This window comes from Chinchilla lanigera, unplaced genomic scaffold (genome assembly GCF_000276665.1).
Source record: "Chinchilla lanigera isolate Chin_1 unplaced genomic scaffold, ChiLan1.0 scaffold00064, whole genome shotgun sequence".
Classification (NCBI taxonomy): domain Eukaryota; kingdom Metazoa; phylum Chordata; class Mammalia; order Rodentia; family Chinchillidae; genus Chinchilla; species Chinchilla lanigera.
In genome coordinates, this window is record NW_004955465.1 from 3,934,362 (window position 1) to 3,942,152 (window position 7,791).

The following is a 7,791-nucleotide window of genomic DNA, read 5'->3' on the forward strand; positions in this document are numbered from 1 at the left end:
TGCGCTGGGGGCCCACCCTCTGGGAGCCATCAGGCAGGAAGCTAGCCAGCCGGAAGACTGGCGCTCCCCACCCGTGGCTCCCTGTGCGCCAGAAGCCCTCCTTCCAGGGAACGATGAGGCCGGGAGTGAGCCGCCAGTCGGAAGACCGGTGCTCCCTGCCAGAGGCTCCCCGTGCCCTGGGGGCCCACCCTCCAGGAGCCACCAGGGAGGAGATTAATGTCTCTCTTGAGAGACTGGGCGAGTTCCCTATGATTTGGTTTGATCTCATGGGAATGAGTTAGGATTTGAGCAACTGGCTTGTTACCAGGACAGTGGGTTGATATAAGATGGTTGGCCTCCTGCTATACCTCTCTTGCATTCATGCCTCCTCTTTCTACACCTGGGCTTTCTTCTTCCTTCTCTCCATGTTGTGATATGGGAAGAGGCTCTCACCAGAAGCTGAGCAGAACCGGCATCATGCTTTTGAGCTTTCCCACTTCCTGAACTTTTACATTAACCTCTCTTCTTTATCAAGTGCTCAGCCTGAGGTATTTTGCTTTTTTGATGGTGTTGGGGATTGAACTCATAGCCTCATGCATGGTAAGCACATGCTGTGCTACTGAGCTATGCCTGCAACCCCATAAGGTATTTTGTTATAGCAACTGAAAACAAACTAAGACAGTAGGATTACCCTGCTTGGGGGGTTGGAGAAGGCCACGTGACCAATTCTGGCCAATGGAAGTGAAAGTGACCAGAGTCATTTCTGAGCTGGACTTTTTAATTATCTGTGAGAGATTCTCTGCCTGTTTGTGTTTCTTCTGGAAATAGCCACTGGCAATGTTAGAGATAATAACTTGTCCACTGGCTTGAGTTCCTGAGTGATTACAATATGAACCTTCCTGATGACTCACAGCATGACCAAGGAATAAATCCTTTCTGAGTCCTCCATGACTTTGGGGTTGTTTGTTATGTGGCATGATCCAGTCCATCCTGAGTGACAGAGACAGCTGACCACTGAATCCTCGTATCTCCTGTAATGTCTCAGAAATATTAGCACCCCTGAAAATTAGTGTCATGCCCCCTACAGCCAGTGAGTCCTTTCACCTGGAGTTGATGCAGAACAGATCAGGTACAGACCCCCGAGCAACAGAGACCTCTCTGTCTGGTCCCAGAAGTGAATACCAGAGGGCTTGTCTGGAATTTGGTAGGCTCCAGAAGTGAGTAGATAGGAGAAATTTAAAGTTATTCCTTGTCAGAGCTGGGAGAGGTCCTTGGACTCAATTATCCAAAATAATTTTACCAGAAAATTGAAGCCCGTAGGAGAGTGATTTATCCAAGGTCACACGGTTTGGTTGTTGGTTGACTGTAAGATAGGAATAGAACTCAGAACCCTTTGTTATATATGTGTATCTTTTTTCTGTGTAACCAAGGGACTACATGTAAAGGTAAAAAAAAAAAATTCTGTCCAACAGAAAAATAATGTGAGGTACAAATGTGCCATTTTCAGTAGCTACATAGTATCAAGAAAAACAGATGAAATGAAATTTAATGGTGTACTTTTATGGAAACCAGCATATCAAAATAGTATTACTTTTGTACATATAATCAATGTAAAATTATGAATCATACATTTTGTTTCTACATACTGTCTTGAATAATTGTCTTTTTTTTTGAAGTATTGGTGATTGAACCCAGCACCTTCACACTGACCTATATCCCCAGCCCTTTCTAAAATTTTTTATTTTGAGACAGAGCCTTGTTAAGTCACAAAGGTGAGGCTCAAAACTTGCAATCCTTCCTGCCTCAGCCTCCCAGAGTCTTTTTTTTTGAAGTATTGGTGATTGAACCCAGCACCTTCATACTGACCTATATCCCCAGCCCTTTCTAAAATTTTTTATTTTGAGACAGAGCCTTGTTAAGTCACGAAGGTGAGGCTCAAAACTTGCAATCCTTCCTGCCACCCCCCCCCCCCCAGCTATTGTGCATTTTACACTTGTGGCTGTGTCTCAGCGTTTCATTGCTAGCATTTCACAGCTGCTGTATGGGACACGCAGCTCTAGGTTCTGGGGGGACAGGGAGTTTCAACCCAGTTCCCTTTGTTAAACACTTAATACCAACTGGATGACATATTTTTCAATTTCTGTATCCAGATACTAGACACCCATAATATTTGGCCCCTAGTCACTTCATAGGGACTGAAGGTAATTAATGAGATAACGTCTGAGTTCAGCAGAAGGTCCTATCTGTCTAAGCTCAAGTTCTCTTTCATGTGTCTGTGGGGAAGTCCCACTAGCACCCATGGGAATGATGCTGCTACAGTGACGTGAACACAAACAGTCCTCACCAGGCAGGGAGGCAGTGATACCAGGTTCCTGGCAAGGGTGTGCTTTTCCGTGTGGGAGGGGACTCTGCCGAGAAGTGCAGTTAGAGCACTGTTGTGTTACCATCCGAGGAAGGGCCGGTTCTTGGCTGACTGCTAAGTAGGGGAGGTAGCAAAGGTAAATCCAAGACACTGAAGGCTCCTGTGTTTGGAGCTCGCCTACGACTGCCATTGCCTCTAGTGGAGGGGCACAAAGAGAAGGGCAGACAGATGTGGTGCTTGCAGTGTGCAGGATGGCTAACTCAAGTGTGCTTTTGTTTGTTTGTTTTTGGGACAGGGTCTCACTACGCAGTTCAGGCTGGCCTTGAACTCACTGTGTAGCCCAGTCTGGCCTCAGACTCGTGGCAATCCTTCTGCCTCGGCTTCCCGAGTGCTGGGATTACAGGGGTGCACCACCACACCTGGCTTCAAGTTCACTTTTCATTCACTAGGCTATGGGGCAAAATTTCAGGGGCCAGAACACCTCAACTCTCTTCAGACTGCCACATATACAGGTCACTCCACAAATGCCAGGATTCATGTCTATTTCCTCCTTGCTTACATTGTCAAGTGGCCCAGTACCTTTGAATCCTTTAAAAGAGTGCTGCAAACCACAGGTGGAAGTGGCTTGCCTTTTAATGCCAGATCTTATCTTTAGCTGGGTGTGGTATGCACATCTGGAATTCCAGCACTCAGGACGCCAAGGCAGGAGGATAGGTGTGAGTTTAAGGTCAGCCTGGGCTGCCTAGGGAGTTCAAGGTCAGCCTGAACTACATAGCATAACTGTCACAAATAAGCAAAAACCAGAAAAACAGACTATATCTTTATATGAAAGAAGGGAGCCACTGTGGAAGTACCCCAGCCAGCTCTTCAAGGTTATGACACACACATTCCTTCTAGCCAGAGGACAAATATGAAAGTGGAGGTCTGGGGAAGAGGAAGTCTGATCGTGTATGAATCCTGCTTCTAATAACTTGCTTGCTTTATTTATTTACTTAGCTACTGGGGATGGAACCCAGGGCCTTTACCTAGCCCACTGTAAAATTTCTCATTTTGAGATAGGTTCTTATACTACATCACTAAGTTTCCCCAGACTGAGCTAGAACTTGAGATCCTCTTGCCTCAGCCTTTCAAAGTACTGGGATTAGAAGCCTGTGTCACCACGCCTGGCTTAATAGCTATTTTTAATTTAACACTTACTGTGTGCAAGATACTTAGTACATACTACTATTTCTCCTCCACAAACTGCCCTTAAACATGGATATTAGCTGTATTTTAAAGATGAAAAAATGAACTCCAGAGGACTTAGATAACTTGTCCAAGGGAGAAAAAAAATATATATAAAATGTGGAGATAAGCAAAAAGACGACAACCTGTACAACTTATCTTTTCAATAGCACTGGAAGCACAAACAAACTCCCCAAGGATTACTGAACGAGAGAGAGAGAGAGAGAGAGAGAGAGAGAGAGAGAGAGAGAGAGAGAGAGAGAGAGAGTGTGTGTGTGTGCTTGCGTGTGTGCGCACATGCATGCACTGGGGATGGAATCCAGGGCCTTAAGCGTGTTAAGCTCTTGCTCTACCACTTAGTCACACCCTTAGCCCCTGGGGAGAGTGTCTTTGAGTGACTGTGTCTCATGATTAGGGCCCATACTCTGTGAGACTGTGGAGTTCAATTTTTAAATTTGTAGGTTGCTAAATTCTAAATTGCCTTGTCTGGTAGAGATGGAAATTATTTCTTTCATGTACAAGATAATCCCAAAAGTTATCATTTTACTGGCCATTACCTAGTTTTACAAACATATTTCAGTACCTTTTTTTCCTGATATGATAAATAAATGCCCATTTTCAAATGTTGTTAGAACCACTTTTACCAGCCTATTTGTTACTCCATTGACAAATTAAATAGATTTTTTTTTTTTTTTTGTCTTTTTGAGACAGGGTCTTCCTATGCAGTTCAGACTGGCCTTGAGCTCACTTTGTAGCCCCAGGCTGGTCTCGAACTAGCAATGATTCTCATGCCTCAGCCTCCCAAGTGCTGGGATTACAGGCGTGCGCCACCACGCCTGGCATAAATAGATTTTTGATAGGCACTTGCTACATATTTATATGAAAGTCAGTGTGAAGAACTGTGAAGGGCTGAGATTGGACCCTCCTGGATGTTAACAGGTGATAAAGTTGCTTTGTGGATGTTTGCAGAAGACATGAGACTCATGGGTCAGAGACAAAGGACTTTATAATGATGAATGGTACATCAAATAGCATAAGAATCAGTGTGTTGTCTCAATTCCCCTTGTCCCCCAGGTCCCACAGGGGAGATGTGCCTAAACCCAGGTGAGTGCCTGTATATTTAGTGGATGCCCTATACTGAACACAGGGAACCTGGATCTTTAACAATGTTCAGTAATCCTGCAGCCCCTTTTACCTGGAGTGAGACATGGTCTGTCTTCTAGGGGTGTTTGTTAGGTACACACCTTTGCAAAGACAGTCTAGGACAAAGGGCAATTGACACCTTGCTTGTAAGTTACACAGAAACTCAAAAGACTGTGGGAAAATTGTCTCTCAACAGTTGGACTTTAAATTTTAAAAATTACGCACTGAGAATCCTGCTGTATTCCCACTGTAGGAGGCAGAGGCAAAACGATTGCAAGTTTGAACCCAGCCTGGGCAACTTAGTGACTTAATGAGACCCTGTCTCAAACAAACAAAAATTACGTATGGAGTAAGTAAGGCCTCAGAGCCAGTAAGTGGTCCAGCCTCGATTCTTCCTGGCTGCCAAGCTTGAACATTTGCTGTATACTAAAAAATCCTCAGTCCCCATTGAACGTGATCAACAAAAGCATCCTCCCTACTATGAGTTTTTTGTCTTTTTCCATTCTACATGGAAACAGCATTGGTTTGGAAAAGAGGCATCAAAACACACAAGAGATAGACAGTAATTTTATTACCAAAATTCTCCACGTCTTGACACGATGAAACACTTTTTGTGATAGTCAACTAAAGCATCAGCCTGAGAAATTTAATAGCTGGCACCACGTATATGCATCTTTTTATCCTGGTAATCCAGTAAAGATTTGGTATCTAGCTGGTGCTCACCAAAAATTTTGTTGAATCAGTGAATGTGTGTACTCTAGGGAGATGGAAAAATATGCCTATTTGTTCCTTTCTAGTTCGGTTTCTTTTTGGTCCTTTCCTCTTTGAACAAACCACACAGATATCTGCTGAACTCATTTATGCCCTTTACTTCAGCCGCGTGTTCCGATAACTTATCCCATATGTTGATTTCCTTTAGTGTGAAAAGATTTGGCTCACGTTTTCGCTTTTATTTATAGTTTCCTGACTTTGCAGTCCTGTCTCTGCTGGCTTGTTCACCTTTCCACATGCTCACACCCAGGAGGGTGAAGCAGCCGATTGTGGACGGCTATGACCTCGCTGCACAGGCTCTGGAAAGTGGCTGCTACTCCTGTGCAGTCATCCCAGGCGGCTGTCTCCAGGCCAGCCAGGCGACTGCTTAACTTATGGCCGGCCGGGGCCTTTGCTCCCAAGACCAAGGCCCTCTCCCTCCCCAAGAAAGCTCTCCTTATTGTGGGAGAGCAGAGAGACCTGGGAACAGGCCCCTGAGCACCCACAAGAGGAAGCGGGGTTGCTGTCCGAAGCCTTGGCTTGGAAGGGTGCAGAGAACCAGTCTACCAGCCCCAAGGAAGACCAGAGATTAGAGCTCTCCCCTCATTAATAGGGCACGAGGTAGCTATTTGTTGGAGTCACTCTGGTCTTTCAGAAGCTAATTGTAGCCAGGCCTAGTCGTGCATACCTGTAATCACAGCACTGTAGGAGGCAAAGGTAGAAGCACTGCAAGTTTGAGCTCTGCCTGGGCAACTTAGAGACTCTGTTTCAAAATCAAAAAAGGACTGGGAATATAGCTCAGTGTGAAAGCCCTGGGTTCAATTCCTAGAGCCACCCCGCCAAGTAAATTATGAATTATTGCCTGCAGAGTTGGGCTCTAGGGGGTAAAGTCTATTTTTGTGTGCATTTCTCAAGTTAGACAACTGTGGATAGATGAAGATTTTCTGCCTTGACCTAGGCATGTCCCAAAGGTAGGACATGGCAACATCCTTCGCCCTTCCTCTGGTGGTTTAAGGCAAGCCCTGGCATAACTGAGAGCCACCGATTTCCCTTTCTGTGCTGCCACGGAGGCCACTCTGAAAGACCACAGCTAAGAATGTGTGGTTCTCTCTTCCTTCCGCTCAGTTTAGGAAATGGCCTTCTCTTGCTTCTCTGGGTGGGTAGATTTGCAAATGCAGAATCTGCACATTTGTCATCCCAGCATTCAGGAAGCTGAGGTAGGAAGATCGCCATCGGTTTGAGGCTAGCCTGGGCTACATAGTTCAACGTCAGCCTGAACTACACAGTGAGACCTTGTCTCAGAGAGAGAGAAACAGAGAGAGGAAGAGGGGTTGGGAGGCTCACTTCCTTCGTCGCAACTTCATTTGCTCTATAGGGAGGAGCCGTGCCAGGTTCTTGGCAGGTTTTGCTCCAGTTAGGGCTCTGTGGCAGTGGGACTGAGCGCCGTCAAGTCCTGAGTTGTCCAAGCTGCAGAAAGATTTCTGTCGGTGTGGGAAGCTGGAACAGACTGTGTCTAAGGCCTTTTCTACACCTAAGGCTGAGCTTCCTGCTGGGGAGGCAGAATAACACTTTGAGGAAAAGCAGAGCCCAGCGCCAGGCAGCCTGGATGTGAACTCGGCTGCCTCCAGCTTCCGTCCTGTCATCCTAGGCAAACCCCTGGCCTCTGTCTTGCGTCTTCAAGAAGGGCAGGAGAACAGCAGGGCCGGCCGCATGGGAGCGGGGCCACCTCATCACAGGAAGACAGTGAGGTAAAGCATGCAGGGTGTGGAACAATGCCTGGCCCAGGGCCTGAGGTATCCATATTTATTTTTATGAACTGTTCCAAACAAGAACAATAACACGAAGTTTCTGAGTCATCATCCATCAACACAGTCCTCGACCTGGACCCCGCACTGTGCATTCCCAAATGGCTTGAAGGCTCTGAGTGACGAAACAGCACAATGCCAAGATGCCCGGACTGTCCCGGACTCAAGGAGGTGCAGTAGGGCACAGAGAGCGTGAGGGCTCCAAGGTTCCGGGCCAGCCCTTCCCAGGATGACTCCTCCACCTCTGTCTCTCTCTCGCCTTTCTTTCCTTCTTCCACTGCCGTGGTTCTCCACCCTCTCCAGTCTCCCACAGCCACTCCTCCACTCCCTTCATTTAATTAGTGCCTTCTGTTTTGAGTTGCTCACGCTGGCTTCAAACTTTTGATTCTCCTGCCTCAGCCTCTCGTGTAGCTGGGATTACAGGTGGGTGCCACCCCACTTGACTCCTGATTCTCTCTCTCTCTCTCTCTCTCTGTTTCTTTCTCTCTGAGACAAGGTCTCACTGTGTAGTTCAGGCTGGCGTTGAAC